We start from the raw sequence: 19,964 nt of genomic DNA on the forward strand, positions 1-19,964 counted from the left end.
GACATTGTGGTCGGATAGCGCTTGAGTCAATATTTTCCTGCAATCTTCTAATAAGTTTAACGCGTCATAAATGCTTAACTGGACTGGTGTACCCGTCAAATGATTCACGATGTCATAAGTCACTTTTGTCGTTTCACTCCTCTCCTCTTTCTTTTCACTGTTGTACTGGTCCTTGATGACCTCAATCCTTGTCGTTCTGACTTTCTCCCTTGGGGGACTTGCCATTCTTTTTCCTAACTGTGGCGTAATTACCGCGGCTTTCCTTTTCATCTCATGAATTTCTGTCTCTGCTCTGTCACGAGCATTTTTCTGAATTGTCAACACGTTCATCGTTGTCTTCATGTCCCTTTCTTTTTCTTTTCCAATCACTATTTCACCCCTGTTTATCAATGTTTGTATTATGCACTTTAATGTATAGTAATTTTTGTTGGATGTCCTATCAGACGATGGTAGTGGCAAAAATCTCTTTCTCTCGATCTTCTTGCATTTTCAGGGCGCTTGGACGCAAGTAATTTTATTGAACTGGCTTTTAACAACTGATTCATCATAGGGAGAACGTCTTCCTTATCAAATGCAAACCCTTAGTGAGAATTAAGTGATCTGGGCCTTTTTCCGGTGAACCTGCTTCTAGGGCGATTTAATTCTTCCTTCCGTTCTACCCTTTTCTCTCTTGAACCTCTTATTTCTTGGCTCCTTTTATCGTGTTCCACAGTATTTGTGGTTAACCTACTGGGCCCCTTTCTAGCTGTTTCATAATGAAACACTGGCATTTTCCGGGTCATCAGCTCTAGGGCATGGGCTTTGGTGGCCAATTCATGGAAAGTCTTAACATCAGCGTTAGTGAGACCGAACGCAATTCCCGTTTCCATGGAATTTAGACACATCTTAACCTATTCTTTTTCTTCTGGTAGCTATCTACACAAGGCTCCCAGTGTTTTTCATCTGTCTATAAACTTCTCCACTGGTTCCCCTTCTCTCTGTCGTACCGAAGCCAACTCTATAATGCTGACATCGTGTTCTGAAGAGAAGAAGTTAAACATAAAGGCATACTGCATCTGCTTTCACGTGCGTATCGATCTTGGGGTCAGACTAGAATACCATCGGAACACTTTACTTATCAGGGTTGATCCGAACAAACGTAGGCAATAACTATGGTATCGTGGAGAAATTCCCCATGCTGGTAATAAAATGCATCAAAAGTTCCTCCAGCAACCATCCCCGTTGAACTTTTGAAAATCTGGATACTTGAAATTATTTGGGAATGGGATATCCTTGACTTCTCTTGGATATGGTGTCTGATATCTAAATCTTCCTACACTCTTGCGTTCCTTTCTGATCTGACCACTTCTTCGACAACCTGTCATACATCTTCTTGTGTTAATGCTCTCATCGTAGGGGCAGACCCGTGTGACTTAGTCCGCGGCAGCTGTGACCCTTCAGGATGCTGTTCTCATTTGTTTGTGTTATCGGTCGTTGGGGGTGCCACCATTCGTGCCACATTATGCTCTAGATTTCCCAAGGCTTCTCGGAGGCTCCTACATTCCTCCATTAATGCTTTTTGCGCTTTTGCCATCTCAGCGATGCGATCCTCTGTAGTCGAAGAAGGTCCTTCGTTTGTTCTGGCCATATGAACGGCAACCTCTCCACTCCCTGATGAGGCGGTAGCCGAAAGAGGAGAGTGCATTGACATTATGGGAGTTGCCGAAAGAGGGGACTTGCTTGAACCTTGTGTATTTCTGAGATAATCGGCTGAGTAAGAAGACATAGAGATTGGAGATGTGGATCCCAGTGGGCTTGTTAGTAAAGCCTTCCCTTTCCGTTCTTTTGTCCATCCGGGGCCCTTAATGGGTAAAGTAGGGAAATCTTATGCGGCTGAAGGAATCATTACTTGTGTGGGGTAGATTACCGGAGGGGCAAGTTCAGGATGTTTCCTGGCTGTGTTTCGTGTTATCAGCCCCCTAGCTCTTCTCAGTGGCGAATTTGTTCCCGCTGCAATGACATTCTGGGTCCTTGTCCTCCTGCGAGTGACCACGATCCATTCATCTCTTTCTCCCTGTGCTACTGGAGAAGTAGTTACAACTGTGACAGCTGACCATGATTCTATTTGTTTGCTTGTTACCACTTTATCTTTTTAGCGTCCAGTTTGTTTATTAGCATACTCCACAACAAACCCTATCGTAGTGAAGTAGAAAACTATATTTCCTTGAACGATTGTCATTGATTGGTTGGTTGTAATATTCTTTCTCCTGAATCTCTCACATTCACAAAATGATAAAAAAAAATATTAGTATTTATATCAAGTTGTATTCTATTTTAGAGATGAAAGGTAGGATGTTCCCTCTGAGAGTCGCCATTTTGGCGCCTTGAAGACACCAAACAGTCGTGATCATCTCCCGTGTAGTTCTTAAGTTAATATTCAAGTGAATATAAGAAAAATCCCCAGTGGAGTTGCCATTTTGTTTCAAACAAGAAACAAATGCATTTTATTCGAGAAATTTCATTCACTTAATAATTAACAAAAGAAGACAAAGAAGACAATCACGTTATTTATTTATTTCAAGTTCTTTTATATCCCTTTCTCCTTTGATTCCAAAATAGACTTGTGATAAAAAATAAATAAAAGACATTATGCACTAAGGCAATAAGTGTTGGAAGCATCGTATATTGCAGGGCACCGTTGTGTACTCAGCAATTCCATGCTTTGTGCACTGGCCATTGTGCACTAGTTAGCTATATTATGCACCCACTAACTTTGTGCGCTCATAGTGTTGCGCGCTAGCTAACTTTGTGCACTCACAGCATTGTGCGTGGCTAACTTTGTGCGCTCACAGCGTTGTGCGCCAATGGTGTTGTGTGCCGCACAACACCTGTCTCGCACAATAGGTGGAGACTTTACCTCTTTTCTCTCGGATCTTCTTCTCCTTACTTGGTTGCTAATGACCCCTTATTGATGAGTCGGGGGTATTTATAGCCTTCTCAAACATGCAAACATGCATGTAGTCACTGTGCAGAATCCTTTGCGCGGCCCTCATTGTGCGAAGTCCTTTATGTAGCCATCTCTGTATGGACCCAGGTGTGCGGACCCTCTTGTGTAGACTCCTTTGTGCAGACCCCGGTGTGCGGATCTCTCTGTGTGGGCCACTGCGTACGGTTATCTGTGTTTCATGGTTTATTTCTACACAACGATTTACGCACAACACTTAGTTCCGCACAATGATTTACGCACAACAATTTGTGCACAGCGTTCTGAGCATAGCGAACTTTCTACTACCTTTTTCTTTTTATGCCTCAATAGTTGTATCACTCCAGGTTTGATAACCATGTTTCCTGCATCAAGTGGAAGATCATGCAGAAATGTGTACTCACCCCAGCTAGTTGTAAATAATCTCATAGTGTACGAGGCGGGGGTGCATTATGCACCTCATTTTTTATCTTAAACTTCCTTAACTGGAGGTTGAGGTGGATTTGCAACCATCACTTATATTGACTCAAAGGGTATCAAGTGGTGTCTAATCCTGTGATGGATAGGAAACCCTTTAAGTAATCCTCCTTCACTTAAGAGACATTAAGTGTTGTCACGAACCCACTTGGGCATGAAACACTCGTAGCCCTCAAGTAACTGAACAAACTAAACCTTGAAAAAATAAAAAATAAAAAAACCTATAGCAAAAAAGAAATTTACGAAAGAAAGAGAGAATTGGAAAGAGATTACTCGATTAGGGTTGTAATGTTAGGATCCTACAAAACAGAAAACAATGTTAGTCTTTAAAAATAATTTCAGAAAAAAAATTCTGACCTAAAAACATAGCAGAAAAGTAAACCTTAATCTTAACCTATTTCTAATATTAATTAATCTCTAAAAAACATAGCTGTAGTTACCGTCAATGGTGCCAAAAACTTGTTCATAACCCCAAGTATAGGGTCATGATGTAGAAATAACTCGGTGAGACTGAGGTCGAATCCATAGGGACTAATCTTGTGCGTATGCTGAAAATAACCATAAGTAAAACTAGAAGAAGAACTAAATCTAAATTTAAAATATAAGGGAGTAATTGTAAAAGGGATTTCAATAATTAAAAGGGAACTAAGGTGACAAGGATCCACTTGTAACTATCAAGATATTTCCATACTTGATTCAAGGAACACAATTGGAATTGGAGTCTAAGTAGTGTAGATGGGGTTTGGGTGAGAGATTTTGTGTACCTATTCCTGTAGATGTCTCCTATTTATACCTTCTGATTGAAGTGAACGTGTTCATCATTCTTGGCACGATCTCTGCCATTAGGTGTGAGCAGTGCAACCGCTGATGTTGTCGATTACCCTGAGATCGTGCACCGGATGTTACTCCATACATGCGTTACTGGAGTTGATCCTCGAGCATGATTGTAGGCCACATCATCGTCTGAGCTGACCCTGTAGTCTGGGTCTTGCTTATGATAGGTTGAGCCCATGAGCGGGCCGAGCTTGGTTGCTTGTCGACGAGGGTCTGGTTGGAGTCAAATGGATGGGGTGTGTAATGGCTTCTTCTGGGTTCCAAGATGATGTAAAAGCTCTACAAAAGAACTTGGCAACTGGACACTGATCATCGATACTTAGTCAGAGTAGACGAGCTAATACTATGCTGTGGGTCAGCTTTTCTAGCTCTGTCGTCCGACCTGCCTTCGCGAGGCCTCTTAACTGGCTGAGCCAAGCTTACCTCAATTGGGGTCGGCTCAAATTCTCTCATAACAATGCACACACACACACATGTTTAAACTCTTCTTGTGAAACAGCACAGTAAATTGCATTCATGGCCTTAGCATCACATGTTTTCCCTTGTTTTCATAATCAGTCCAAAATGCCTTTTATTTTCATCGGGATATGGTAGTGCCATTAATAAGTGCAACTTATTCCATTGGTGGATCATATCCATTCTCGACAATTTTCCATACTTCATGGTCCAAGGAATGCAAGAATATGTTCATTCTACCTTCCTAATATGCATAGTTTGAACCATCAAAACTTAGAGGTCGTGAGACCAATGTTCCCTCTCCCTTGGTTATATTTCCAACTTCATTAAGGATCTTCCTCTATGTTGTTAAACCCTTCAAGAGGAACCCTCGCTGATACCAATTGAAATTACGATAAATCGCTATTAGTGAAGTACGAAATTATGCCCAAGTGTCCTAGAGGGGGTGAATAGGACTTTTTAAAACTTTAATCCTACTTAAAAATGAATGCAACCAATCTAAACAGAAGTAACTAAGATTAACATAAAATTATTCACACTTAAAAGATAGGATAGTGATTTTTACAATTATTGCAATGCATCAAACATGTAGTGTGCAAAAATTAATCATATTATAAATCAACATAATATAGACAAAAGCATACATCACAAACACAGCGATATATAGTGGTTCGGATATGTGTCTACTCCACTCCTAGCCGATGCACTCATCCCCATGAGTGTACTGGATTTCACTATCCAATGGTTTTAAATCAAGTTAATCACAAACCTTTACAACCTACACAAGGTTAACTAGGGTGCCTACACAAGACAACCCTAGGTGCCTACAAAAGGCAACTCACAATGCCTACACAAGGTAAACTCTAATGCCTACATAAGGCAATAGTCCTACACATATATGGAGCGTGCGATGTTGTCTTTATCTTGTATTTATCCTTCATGTATTGTACTTAAGTTTTTGACATTAGTGGATATGTGATGATAATGTTGCCTTTGTGATTTGGGTACACTTGTAGTTATGCTCCTTATGAATCAAATTCGTGTTGAAAATCCTCCTTGTAGGATCCTAGGATCGGAACCTGGTATATGGGTGCCGGGAGCCAAGAATGAGGTACTACGGAGGCTGTCGACGCTGGATTCGGTGATCAGGAATTTTGTGAGCTCGATTTCTGAGTCTGGGTTATGACAGAAGTTAGTATCAAAGCATAACTTGGGAATACCTAAGGATAACATCACATATCTGCTAATAGCTACCCTTCACTATGTGATTGTTGCGAACTTAGAATAATTAGATCCCCGAGCTCAAATAACTTAGAAATTTCTTGATATAGCTCTCTATCGTGTGTGCATTCGAGAGTGCTTAAGGATAATAGGCCCTTGTTCCATACTATAAGACATGGCGCCTGAGAGAACAAGCCAAGTGGCTCCCATGTCTGAGACCAGTGCGGCCCCGATCGTATCAGTGAGAGTGGTTCAACTCCAGCAGTTGTTACAGGCGATGATCATGATTCTTCAAGGGCAGGGTAGGCAACCTGCAGATACACCCACCCAGGCTGAGCAAGAGTGCACAAGCTCCCTTTTATGCGACTTCAGGAAACTTGATCCCTGGCGTTTTCAGGGAGGAGATCGGAAGAGGAAGGTCCCCTCTAGTAGCTCCCGGCAGTGGCAACGACGGCCGCAAAGGCATAGGAACCGCCCAGCTTTTGACGCACTAGCCGCACCTCTAGCACCTCCTATGCGTCAGTTCATAGGTGTTTTCTTTGGATGTGCTGGGATAGGGCATCGTAGAAGCGAGTGTCCCCGCCCTCAGCAGCAGCAATGGCAGTATCTGTCGCCAAGACCCCATCAGCGGCAACAGCAGCCACCAAGGCATCCGCAGCAGCACAGGCCACCACAGCAGTAGTAGCAATGACCACAGAGGGGACATACACCTCCCCAGCAGGACCCTCAGCCGCCAGGGGGAGTCGTCGATGATTTGAGCAACTAGGCCTTAGGACCGTCTTGATAGATTATTCATGGAGGAGACATCTTGGAAGTGAGAGGCTGAGATTCGTGAGCGTTATCCCCAACTCCTTGTTGTTGATTGCATTCGTGGGTTGTGTTTTTCATTTTACATAGTGAAGTGATTTCCCTCTTTTATGAGCTCCAGTTAGTTGCGTGATAGTGTAAATTTTGAGGACGAAATTTTTATTAGGAGGGGAGAGCTGTAAGGCCCGTAACCTAGTCTGAACCGTTCCTTAGGATCCTACGATCTTCTCGATCAAATTTTGGTGACCCGCGATGCATAGATAGCATTTGCACACGACCCTGAGTTGCATCCAGTCGACTCAACCCGAGACTTGTACCATTGCGACCACGCCATCGCCACGGTTCGAACCCCGCGACTTACTCACCGATGCAATACCCAAGCCAGGAGATGTGGGCCCCCGTTTATTTCAAGGAAATGTCACGCATTGCAAATCCTGAGAGAATCTCTACCATCCATCACATCAATCAATCTAATACTAGTCAAGTACACAACCCATCCTTCTCTTACACAAGCCATCCCCAAAGTCAACTCTCTCTCTCTCTCTCTCTCCACCCATCCCTTCCTTACACCCATCCCATCCCTTTCATCCCATCACATTCTCTCTCCCTCTCATTCTCTCTACCATCCCAAGCAACCAAGAGAGGTGTGGACATCCAAGCTCTTCCAAGAGAGCTGAGTGTGGCCCACTTCCAACCGCCCCCCCTCATCTCTAATCCTAGCCCTTCAATCTCCACCACCCTCCATCAAAGTTAAAGCCAAGGAGCTTAGCATTCCAAGGAGCCTAGAAGATTAGCAATCGGTGGGTGTTTTATAGGCTTAGATTTGTATTTTGATGATGGGCCAAGTGGGGCCTACCGATTGATGGTATGGATCTCACTTTGGACCCTAGGTGTGGCCGATGGCTCACCATGATTCATATGATCATCCCATGATGGGGCCATTCTCCATGGACCCCATCATGATGTTTATTTTTCTAGTGTGAAAAGGTTATTTTCCTAGTGTGCCCACATGTATTGGGACCCACTGATGTATGTTTTATATGAATGGGAGGACTCATAGTGGCAAAGCCCTCCATCGTACGTCTCTCTCTCTCTCTCCCCCTCCTCATTCTTTTTTTTTCTTTTATGATGATGATGATATGTGTGTGTGGCCCACCTGATGTGATCAACAATCTAGACTGGGCCTTACAGGCATCATAATGAGGGTAATGACACCCATCGTTGGATGTGCATGTGCCCACCTTTATTCTTATTTGCCATCTAACCTACTGCAAAAAAAGGGAGGCAACAGTGGGACCTGCGAACCCAAGACGTGACAGCCTGGTCCCATGTTGCTGGGGGCCATCGTGATCACCTATTCGATACTCAAGCCATCCATCCAACGGTGGGACCCACTATGATGTAAAAGTTATATCCACCATTCATCTATTTGTTACCTCTTTAGATTATTGAATGGATTAGATTCAATGCTCATGAGAACCCACCATGATGTATTTATTTTATCCTCACCATCCATGCACTTCGCCATATCATTTTAGGTCGTGACTCCAAAAAAGAGTCAAATCCGATTCTTAGAGGGGTCGTGCCGAGAGAAACAATGAGGAATGACGCCTACTATTTAAACCTTACTTAGGTTATATGTAAAATTTATTTTCTTGGCTATCTGGGGGTTATGGGCCCACTAGAGACTCCCACCATGATGCTGGTACTCCAAACCAAGTGGCCCTCCATTTTGACCAACAAGGCGGCCAATGGGCCTTGGTGGGCTAATTGGAAATGAGACAGGTTCAAGTTCAAGTGAATCACACCTTGGGCGGCCATGGTTGGTGGGCCCACTATAACTTCTTTTGGGTCGATCTCTACAGTACATGGGGCCCCCTGTGGACTCTTGCACCCATGTAGGAGAGACCCCTTAGGAGGACCCCACATTTTGGGCACTACAGACATCAGCGGGGCTTTGTGGGCCACCCAAAAAAAATGAATGAAGTAGATGCACACCTCGATGGACCACATCCACAAGAGAACAATAGTAATTGATCATTCACCATTAAAGACGCCCTAGGGTCCACTGTACTGTTTATATACCAACCAAACTATCTAGATTGTGGGGCTCACTATGGACTCAACACGAGGTTTGTGATTTATATCGATGTCCATCTGCATGTACAACAAGTTCTAGAGTATGGTATAATAAAATAGAGCATGCCCAAATCTGGGGGCTCACACCAGTTGATTATCCAAAGGATGGGCCCCCTTGTGGGCCCGCAGTGACAGTTATTTGCCATTCAACTTGTTCTTATGACCTTGGATGGAGCGGATATCTAAACTTTTGTGGCCAAAATCATATTGTCAAGCCCCAAACTCAGAAACCGGCCTCACAGAATTCTCGATCGCTGAATCCAGTGCAGACAGTCTCCCTAGTACCCCATTCTCGGCTGCTAGTGCCTATACGCCAGATTCTGATCCTGGGATCCTACAAGGAGGATTTTTCAACATACATTTATCTCGTAAGAAACATAACCACGAGTTTACCCAAATCATAAAGGCAACATCATCATCACATATCCACTAATATAAAAGTAGAATATAGTACTGGAAGGGAAATACAAGGTAAATGTTAAAAGCTACATAAGCTCTGCCGCACGCTCCTGCCTCAACTCGATCACATCCTATCGTCACCTACATGCATCTATCATGCATAAGCTTATAGAAAGCTTAGAGGATGGTGTACGTGTGTGGGCAAGATAAGTGCCAAGCACACAAATATCAGCATAAGGGAATACTGGCAAGGCTATAAGTCATTCAATATCAGAGTAATGCGAAAACATGCCGGTAAGTCCATAAGTACTATTAGCCTTATCGAGGCTATGTGTTGTAAAAACATAATAAGCCATTATCATATACTGAGGATGCAATGTAAATCAGCTATGTAATGCGGAGACATAGTAAGCCAAATATCATATACTAAGGATACAATACAATATGCAAATCCTGATGAGTCCACGAATACTACCAGTCTCATCTAGGCCATATAAAGGTAGAAACATAGCGACCCAAATGCCATACACCGTGGATGTAATGTAATATGCAGATCCTGGAGAGTCCATAAAGCCATCAACCTCATTCAGAATATGCAATACATGAGCATAGTAAACCAAATGCTATGTGCTAAGAATGCAATGAAATATGAGGTGAGAATGAAATGACCAAGTTAGAGCATGAAGTTGGGATGATAGTACATAGGATCGCAAGCTGTAGGGTCCATCACAAAGGACTTCTATCCAAACTAGTCCATCACAAAGGACTTCTATCCAAACTCCTTATTTCAGGTTAGTCGCGTGCCTAACCGAAATCCTGACCATTGCGAAGGTACACATATTAAATTAGTTGCGCACCACCAGCCTGAGTGGATAGTAAATGAATGAATGAATGAGTAAAATGCTAAATATACAACTCCTGCTCAATAAGTTGATAGCAGGCGCAACTCGTCGATAGCAGACCCATTTATGAGCTAGTCAGACTCAGCCTAACATTGCCTACTCCCTCAGGCAGGTAAGGCCACACCCCCTCCTAACAGACCACGACACAGTGGGAGACGCGGCCTATTGGTATACGACCCTCATGCACTCATATATATCCACTCGGTCTATATGTTGGGGCGTCCTCTAGTACCAAGAGGGTTTAGGAATTTTCACCCAAGGACATCTATGGCTCCCCATGTAGAAAAGATTTCCGGTGTCCCATCTAGCCATTCACGATATGCCTGTGGAGGCTACAACCCTGATGTCCCTAGGGCATATGGTGGTCATATCACAAAATGTGAGATGTATGAGTCATACCATCCAGTCATGCATTAAAACTGCAGTACCGTGCACTCATATGGGGCAACTCCGCCTATCAGGGAGTCCCATAAACAACTTGCCCAAAGGCATATGCAATGGTCAACTGCATCTCATATCAAACATGGAGATGATGCGTATGGACATGTAACATGATGCTATGTATGATTATCGAACATAATAATGATTAATCTCACACAATCACAATGGGCCTCTCACATTGCAATGGGCCTCATCTAGTCACAATGGGTATCATACAATCATAATGGGCCTCATACCATCATAACACAATGGTCCTCACACATTATAATAGGCCTCATACCATCACAATGGGCCTTACAAGGTCACGATGGGCTTTATACAATCACAATGGGCCTCAGGTAATCACAATGGGCCTCACATGATCATGATGGGCCTCATATAATTATAGTGTTATGCTAACACATACTTAGTGCGTATACCAACATAGTCGTAATCGATGATCGGCCTATATATATATATATATATATATATATATATATATATATATATATATATATATATATATATATATATATATATATATATATATATATATATATATATATATGGCGAGGTCCATAGAAGGACAGCAGATCTAATCCATAATATGAGGATCGGTCCTAGACAGTGAATATACCAAATCATATAACATGGATCCCTCCGTCTATGGTGATGTTGTACTCTCCTCATATCAAGGTTAGGCCTAGGTGGCCTACCTATATTTCTAAGGATTTGGAGCCGGCTTCTTTCACCATACTATCATATGGTCCGCTAGATGTCATAGGGGGGCCAAATAAGTCTTAGATGGACTCCAAGATTAAAAGGAAATAATCCTACGAGCAACCAATGGGGGCCCAACATTATGGGTTAACCCAATATGAATAGGTGGGTCATGCAAACATCAATGGGGCCCAATGACTAGGGTTAACCCACTTAGAGAATGATTGGAATAGGCCTAACAAAGGCCTAAAGGAAGGTCACAATATGGACATTTAACCATCATTACCCATCAATGTGGACATTTAGCCAACATTGCTCCCAAGGAGTGGCCCACATGGAGCCTAACATATAATGGGTCCATGGCCTCACATAAGGGCCTAATACACATCATAATGGGCCTCTCATTGGCCTCAAATACATCACATGGGCCTAATACATATCACAATGGGCCTCATACAAGGACCTTATATACATCGCATTGGGCCACACTCATAAGCCTCAAATACATCATGATGGGCCTCATTACACAGGCCGTATATACATCATAATGGGCCATATCTCATGGGCCTTATGTAACGACCTTGGAATTTTGTGCTAATCTTTCCTTAAGTAGTTGTTTTTGGGGTAATTAGCGCTCTACTTGATTGCTTGTGAAATTCGCATCAATCACTTTAAATTGTATCTGCATGGCTCTAAACGTGCAGATTAGTGAGCGCTACATCACTCTGAAATCTGGGATCCATCGCTAAATCCAGTCGTTCTGGGGATTTTTTGGAAGATCTGGATCGGACCTAGACCGCGCATCGAAAGTCCGATGGCGATGATCTTAGGCTGTTGCGGTCACCTTGTTGGACTTGGCCATCACCTCGAAAATCAAGTCCAGATGATGTTTTAGGTCGATTTGATTGAGTTCGGAGTGAAGAGTGTGAGAACGGTTGGAATTTAATAAGCTTTTTATGAAATGAGTCGTGTCGCTTGCGATGATTTTAAGCTATCGACCGTTGGATTCGACCCAATTTCACCCTCGATCGGGATGGTTGGCCCAGGCATATCCTAGTGCTTGTGGACTTGATCGATTTCGGGGACCGTTGAATTGAGTGTGGTCCGCCACGGCGATCTGAAGAGCCGGTCGGGATGAAACTCGCCTGACCTAGATCCATGGTCGGTGAGCTTAAGTCCGACCTTTCGTGGTTATAGGCCCACCGAAGTGCTTCGTTGGATCGAGAAAGGCGTACTTTGGTTATTACCTAAGTATACCTTGACCCTCTAGGGTTATTTCCATCATTTTAAGGCCTATATATAGTCCTTAAACCCTAGCTCTCATTTCCATACGAATTTTCTCTAACCCTAGCTTGGAGAGAGTGGAAAAGAGAGAGGAAGTGAGAGAGATTGGTTGGTGAATCACCTTGATTCTTCCTTGTTCTTCTTCACCTTTGAATCTTCACTTTGAATCGTTCCTCTGACGATTCTGAGTTCCTTTGGGGTAAGTTAACCTAACCCTAACCTGTGTTAGAGCTTAGATTAGACTTGGTGTTGTTGTATCTCATTTCTATCCTTATTTTAGGGTATTCTTGCGCCGTTGACGAAGACAACTCGTCTAAATCAGGTTCGGCGGTTCTTTCTTTGCTTAAGGTGCGGACTTTAAGTGTATAGGTTATGGTTTTCAAGGCTTTCAATCCCGATTAGTGATTTAGTCTTTTTATGGATGAGATTTCACATGTCAAATGTTATGTATGCATTGCTTTACTGATATGCATGTGCTATATTGAGATTTGTGTATTCTATGTGTATTTATAAAGTACCGTATACGTATAAAATACGCACTTGTGCTTGCCATGATTATTGGTCATGTATGTATGCTAGATGCATGTATGACAACTCCTTGGTAAAGGGAATTGTCTAAGTGCATGTATTCCAACATACGTCATGTATGTTATTCCTTGTATGCTAAGTGTTTGTAGAAATGCATGAATGACCTAAGTGTAACTGATTACACTAAATGCAGGCGTTGAGAAGTGGTTCTCAATACTTCTATGGATGCGCATGATTTCCCTTATGCATTTACATTCCAAGTTATTTAAATTCAAGCATTCCTATGCTTACATTTATGTTAAGTTGATATTCTTCAGATGTGTATGCACCATGATTTGAGTGGTTGTTCCATTACTGTTTTACATTCCATATGAATATCTGTCGTAGTGTAGGATGTTTGGGACTATGCCTTAGTCCAGGAAATCGGTAATTGACCCTTTGGTCGTGGTTGAGATTGCTTTCGCCACGTGAGACGCATTAGACGAACCCGAGTCGTATTAGAGTTGGCGGCAGTGGTTTGGCCACGCGGAGTGTTTGCGCACTCTATGTCATTCAATTCAACGTGCGCTCGTGCTAGTCGAGTTCGTCAACTAACCCGATTGTCCAGTGTATGTTAACCATGTATGGACGCTACTGCTTGAATCTAGGGTACCGAACTTACCAGTGAAATCCTAATAACCATGGTACCTGATCCGCTAAGACTCATGAGCCGGACATGGTGGTTTGGGACACCGTGGTCGAGCTGTCAGCCTTCGCTGGGGTGACGAGCCTCCCAGTTGTTACCGGTGAGCAACTTAACTCGTGAGCCGATTATGGTGGTATGGGACACTATATTCGTGCTGTTGTCGGCCTACATTGATTGGTGACGAGCCCTTTGTAGTGACCTCGAGCATACCCGGATACCGCAAGGAGGTGACGAGCCGATCTGTGGTAGTAAGGGCATGAAAGGCGTGCATGGATTGGAGACGAGCCCTTTGCTACTACCTCAACTATAAGATCGTAAGAGATGTATAGTATTGACGACCCAAGTAGGGATCACTGTTTGGATGATGAGAGGAGGAAGGTCTCTTAGCTTCCCACTCCGGCTGTATGACTTGGACTAATAACAAATTGGTAATAATATCCATTCACCGCATTTTCATGTGATTTGTAGATGTGGCGAACTTTGAGTCGATGTCGTGCGTAACGTAAGATGAAGACGCGAGGGTGTACGCGTGAGGGCACGCATCATATTGCATTCATACTTGCATTAACAAGAGTACTTAGGATTTATTTAATTGTCTTGCTTTATCATTACTGTTTGATTGAACTGATAGCATGTTAACCAGTGCCTTATTGTTCCACTGAGTTGATCACTCACTCCCACGTTTCTGGGGCGGTGTTTCACACCCACCAGACTCTGTCTTAGGCCCTGATGTTGCAGATGTGGATGTGACGTCTGAGGCAGAGCGGGAGCTGGATGACGACGAGGCTGCCTTCTCCTATATGCAGTTTTCAGACGGGTTCTAGCGAGCCTCGGTCTGTTGCGCGGGATCTATGGGATTACTATTTTTGGGAACTGAAATGATGTAACTTGTACTTATAAATTTTGATAAATAACACTTTTACACGATCTGGTTGTATATGTAATTCAGGGACTTACACTTGTACACATATTTTACTATAAGTCTTCCGCTTGCTTTATTCACTTACCCCTGAATCATATCTGCGTTTTGGCTTAATCTATCCCGTGTTTATGTGCTAATACAGTCAACATACATCATTCATTAATTATGTTGCATAAGTGATGTTTTGGAACTCGGGAGCTGAGTTATGCTCGACCCCCGAATTTCAGGGCGTTACACCTTAAATACATCGCAATGGGCCAGAACAATGGGCCTCTTATACATCGAGTGGGCCACATCACATGAGCTGCAATAATGAGCCTAATATACATCAAGTGGGTCGCATCACATGGGCCTTGTATACATCAAGTGGGCCGTAATATATGGGCCTCATATATATCAAATGGGTCGCAATACATGGGCCTCAACAATGGGCCTCCAACATATCACAATGGGCCTCATATCTGAGCCTCAAATACATTAAGTGGGCCACATCACGTGGGCTGCACCAATGGGCCTCATATACATCAAGTGGGGTGCATCAGATGGGCCTCGTATACATCAAGTGGGCCGTAATATATGGGCCTTGTATACATCAAGTGGGCCATAATACACGGGCCCCGAATACATCACAATAGGCCTCTCATACAGGCCCAATATGCATCACATCAAGGTGGGCCTTAATGGATGGGCCACAAATACGTCAGGGTGGGCCTCATGGATGGGCCACAAGTACATCAAGGTGCGCCTCATGGATGGGCCACAAATACATCATGGTGGGCTGCATCACATTAGCCGCACCATCTATACCATTCATCTATTTAATAGATCATTTTAGATAATTGCCCAAAAATGAATCACATCGGAAGATCATCTGGACCATACCACAAATAACAGTGGAGATAATGACTTCCACTTATTAAAATCCACAGGGCCCACCATAATGTTTATTTTCCATCCAATCTGTTCAAAAGGTCACAAAGACCTGGATTAAGAGGAAAATAAATTTCTTATTGATCCAAAGTTTCTGTGACCCCAAAATGGTTTCAATAGTGGATGTTCAATCTTCCACTGAATTTGCAGTGTGGTCCACCTAATAGGTAGATTTGCCTTATCCTCATCTCAGGCCTTAAGATGATTAGTAAGTGGATAGACGGTTTGGATTAACACTTATCTCATGACAGGCCCACACAGCTGCTGACGCTAACAGCAGCTACATAGCTGGACAGGTCCCACCATCCAGATGGATAGTAAGAATGAAACACATGCATCGTAGTGGGCCCATCAGATGGACGGCGCAGATAAAACATATCCATCATGTAGGTCCCACCGTCCAAGGATTGGATGGTGCAGATGTGCCACATATATATCATAGTGCCCCCTAGGAGGACACCACCATCCAGATGCACACACCTCACGTGGGATCCACGTGCTAGACGAGTGGTCTGGATGATCACATACCCCACAGTGATTCCCACCATCCAGACAACTAGACGGTGTGGATTCCATGCGTGCGGTAGATACAGCCAGAAGATGGATGACATGGGTATAAAATATATACATAATGGTGGGCCCCACCGTCCCTGCTAGACTGTGGATGCCACACACACCATGCAGGTGCATCCAGCACCATCCTTTACTGGACGGTGCAAATGAAACAGATACAGTATGGTGGGTCCCACATGGGGCCCACCATATACATCTGATATATATAATTATATTATTACTATTTCTTTATTTATTATTATTATTTTAAAACATCAGGCCAGCATCTAGCGTCCAGGGCCTGGATGGCCTGGATACAAAACACATAAATTGTGGTGATCCCCACCATCCTGACCATTGGGTGTGGATATGCAGCACGTGTGGGCCCCACATGGATGAACGGTTTGAGTTACAACATACCTCGTGATTAGGGCCCACAGAACTTGCTGGTGTCATGGCAGCGGCCTGCTGCTAGTGATTCCCACCCTCTAGATGGACGGTGGGATAAAATACATATATCACGGTGGGTCCACATCGGCGTGGCCCACTGATTTGGAATAGATGAAATTTGTGTTTTTCCTCCAATCAGGTCCATCCAAACAGACTGCGAGGTGGGTCCATTCAGCAGATGACATGGATAAAATACATTCATCATGGTGGAATCCATCCGGGTGGGCCACACGGCCACATCACTATTAAGAAATAAAAGAGAGGGAGAGAAAGAGAGATAGAGAGAAAGACGGTTTAGTGGAGGGACCCCGCCACTATGGGCCCCTCCTAGATCACAACACACAGCAAAATGGGTCCCATCATAAGTGGGCCCTCAAATGAAAATCAACGGTGGATCACCCACCAATTGGCCTTCTTCTTTAGCTCCTTGGAATGCTAATCTCCTAGCTCCTTCTTTGGTGGAGGATGATGAGGTTTGGATGGTTGGATGGTGAGATGTGAGGGGGGGGGGTAAGAAGTGGGCCACACCTAGATCTTTGGAATGACTTGGACGTTTGCTCCCTTAATTGCTTAGGAAAATGGTTTGAGAAAGAGAGAGAGAGAGAGAGAGAGAGAGAGAGAGAGAGGTGATGTAAGAGTGAGTGATGGGTGGAGTGGTTTGTGTAAGAGATGGGATGGAGAGGCATGGGTGGAGAGAGAGAGAGTTGACTTTGGGAGTAGGAGAGGTATGGGTGTTGTAAGGGGAGTGATGGGATGTGTACTTGACTTGAGGTTATTGATTGATGTGACAGGTTGTAAAGATTCTCTTAGAATTCGCAACGCGCGGCGTTTCTTTGGAATATACGTGGGCTCACAACTCCTTGCCTGGGTATTGCATTGGTATGCATGACGCGGCATTGGAACCGCGGCGACGGCACAGTCGCTAGGGTACAAGTTTCAAGTTGAGTTGACATAGATATATATAGGGTGCGACTTCGCACCAAACGCCGATTACAGGTCGCGGGTTGTCAAAATTCGACAAGGAAGATTGCAGGAGTCTATGGAACAGTACGGTCTAGGATACAGGCCTTACACATATTGTCATGAGATGCTTAGGTGACTGCTAAACTCTATAAACTTATTGTATAATGTGGTCCCAAGTCATGTGATCGTGTGATGCTTGGGCACCCTAGACCATGTGAAATTATGCGATTGTGAGGTCCACCACCATGAGATCATGTGTTGTGTTATTGCTATAAATTGTGCATCATTAAGTTCCAACCCTTAATTAAGTACTTATTTAATGTGTAGACACCACGTGGAATTGTGATTGGAGTGTGGCCCTGAGTCGTAGGATCGTATGACATGTGTTTAATGTTAACGTATATGTGGACACTGGTGGTGTAAGGGTGCGATGGATGTATAGGTATGGGCAATATAGTGTAGTGATATGTGTCCAACCCTTAATTATAGGGTAATGTGGTGTATGTGTGGCCACCCAGTCATGCGCAATGGTGGTATATATGTAGCCATCTAACTGTATAATTATGAAATGCACACAAAACCACCTAAGTGTATGGAACAAATTGGCATTAGTGGCCATCTAACAATCTAACCACGTGCTTTAGGCTAGGCATGGCCATCATGTACAACCAGATTTTATGTGCGGATTATCTAGTCATGAGAATTGTGATGTAGGGTTGGATTATAAAACTTGATAATAACGTTGTCATGCCCCAAACTCGAAAATCGAGCTCACAGAATTCCTGATCGCCGAATCCGGTGCTGACAGAAGTTGGTATCAGAGCATAACTTGAGAATACCTAAGGATTACATCACATATCTGCTATGAACTTAGAATAAATAGGTCCCGAGTCTGAATAACTTAGCGATTTTTTGATATAGACCCTTAACGTGTGTGCCCCTGAGGTTCTCAAGACTGATAGGCCCCTGTTCCTTCCTATAGGACATGCCGCCAAGGAGAGCAACCCGAGCAACTCTCACTCCCCCATCCGAGACCAGAGCAGCCCCGACAGCACCCGTGACTACAGATTCGCTTCAGCAGATGATGCAGGTGATGACTACTATCCTTCAGGGGCAAGGCAGGCAGCCCGCTATTACACCAGCCCAAGCAGAGAAGGAGCGCATGAGCGCCCTTCTCCAAGACTTTCGATAACACAATCCCCCGTGCTTCTGGGGTAAGCCAGACCCTATTGCAGCAGAGATATGGCGCTCCGAGGTGGAGAAGATTTTTGACACCATGAGATGTACGACTTAGCAGCGGGTCCCATTAGCTGTATTTCTTCTCCAAGGCAAGGCTGAGCACTGGTGGGTATTAGTCGCTTGAGCGGCAGCGACTGATTTTGAGTGGACCTGGGAGGACCTTGTAGATCATGTTAGTGTTTGAGTTTGAGACTCTGGTCTAGGGAGACATGTCCGTATCACAGTACGAGACATGTTTCATCGCGCTATCAAGATTTGCAACGTACCTTATTGATGATGAGGGGCGAAAGGCTCACCATTTTGAGAACGGCTTGCGTCTTGCCCTCAGGAGCCATGTGGTTAGACTTATGCTCATGACATTTGAGCAAGTAGTGCAGAGGGCACAGGTTTATGAGGCAAATTGGGCTGATTCACAGAGGGTTCGTGACCGTGGAGGAGACTGGAAGAGGAAGGCGCCCTCCACTAGCTCCCAGAAGTAGCAGCATTGTCCACAGCAGCAACGCATGACACTCCCAGCATTCCGAGCACCAGTAGCACCCCCAGCACCACCCCGAGAACATTCCCAGGTGCTTGCTTTGGATGCGGTAGGACAGAACATCGTAGGCACTGGTGTCCCCATTTGCAGCAGCAGCAGCCGAGGGCACCGCATTAGCCTCCGTAGTAGCCCCCACAGCAGTAGCAGTGACCGTAGCACCAGCCTCCGAGACCTCCCCCGTAGCTTCAGAGGCAGTATATCAGACCGCTATAGTGGCAGCAGCAGCAGCCGCGACCTTATAAGGGACAGACACCTCCCCAGTCTGCCCAGGGCAGATTTTATGCTACCCAGCAGGACCCTCAGTCATCAAGAGGGGTCATTGAGGGTACTCTCCTATTTCTACATGCATTACCTGTGTGTTGTTTGACTCTGGTGCATCACATTCCTTTATAGCTAAGGATTTCTGCCGATCGACTGGTTTGCCGTTAGAGTTTGCTCGTGAGGGTTTGTCAGTATCAACTCCGTTGGGGAAGATTATAGTGTTATGCCGATTTTGCTCGTCTTACCCCGTTCTGGTTGGGGATATCTTTTTGTCTACT

Source organism: Magnolia sinica, chromosome 2, assembly GCF_029962835.1.
Source record: "Magnolia sinica isolate HGM2019 chromosome 2, MsV1, whole genome shotgun sequence".
Lineage (NCBI taxonomy): Eukaryota > Viridiplantae > Streptophyta > Magnoliopsida > Magnoliales > Magnoliaceae > Magnolia > Magnolia sinica.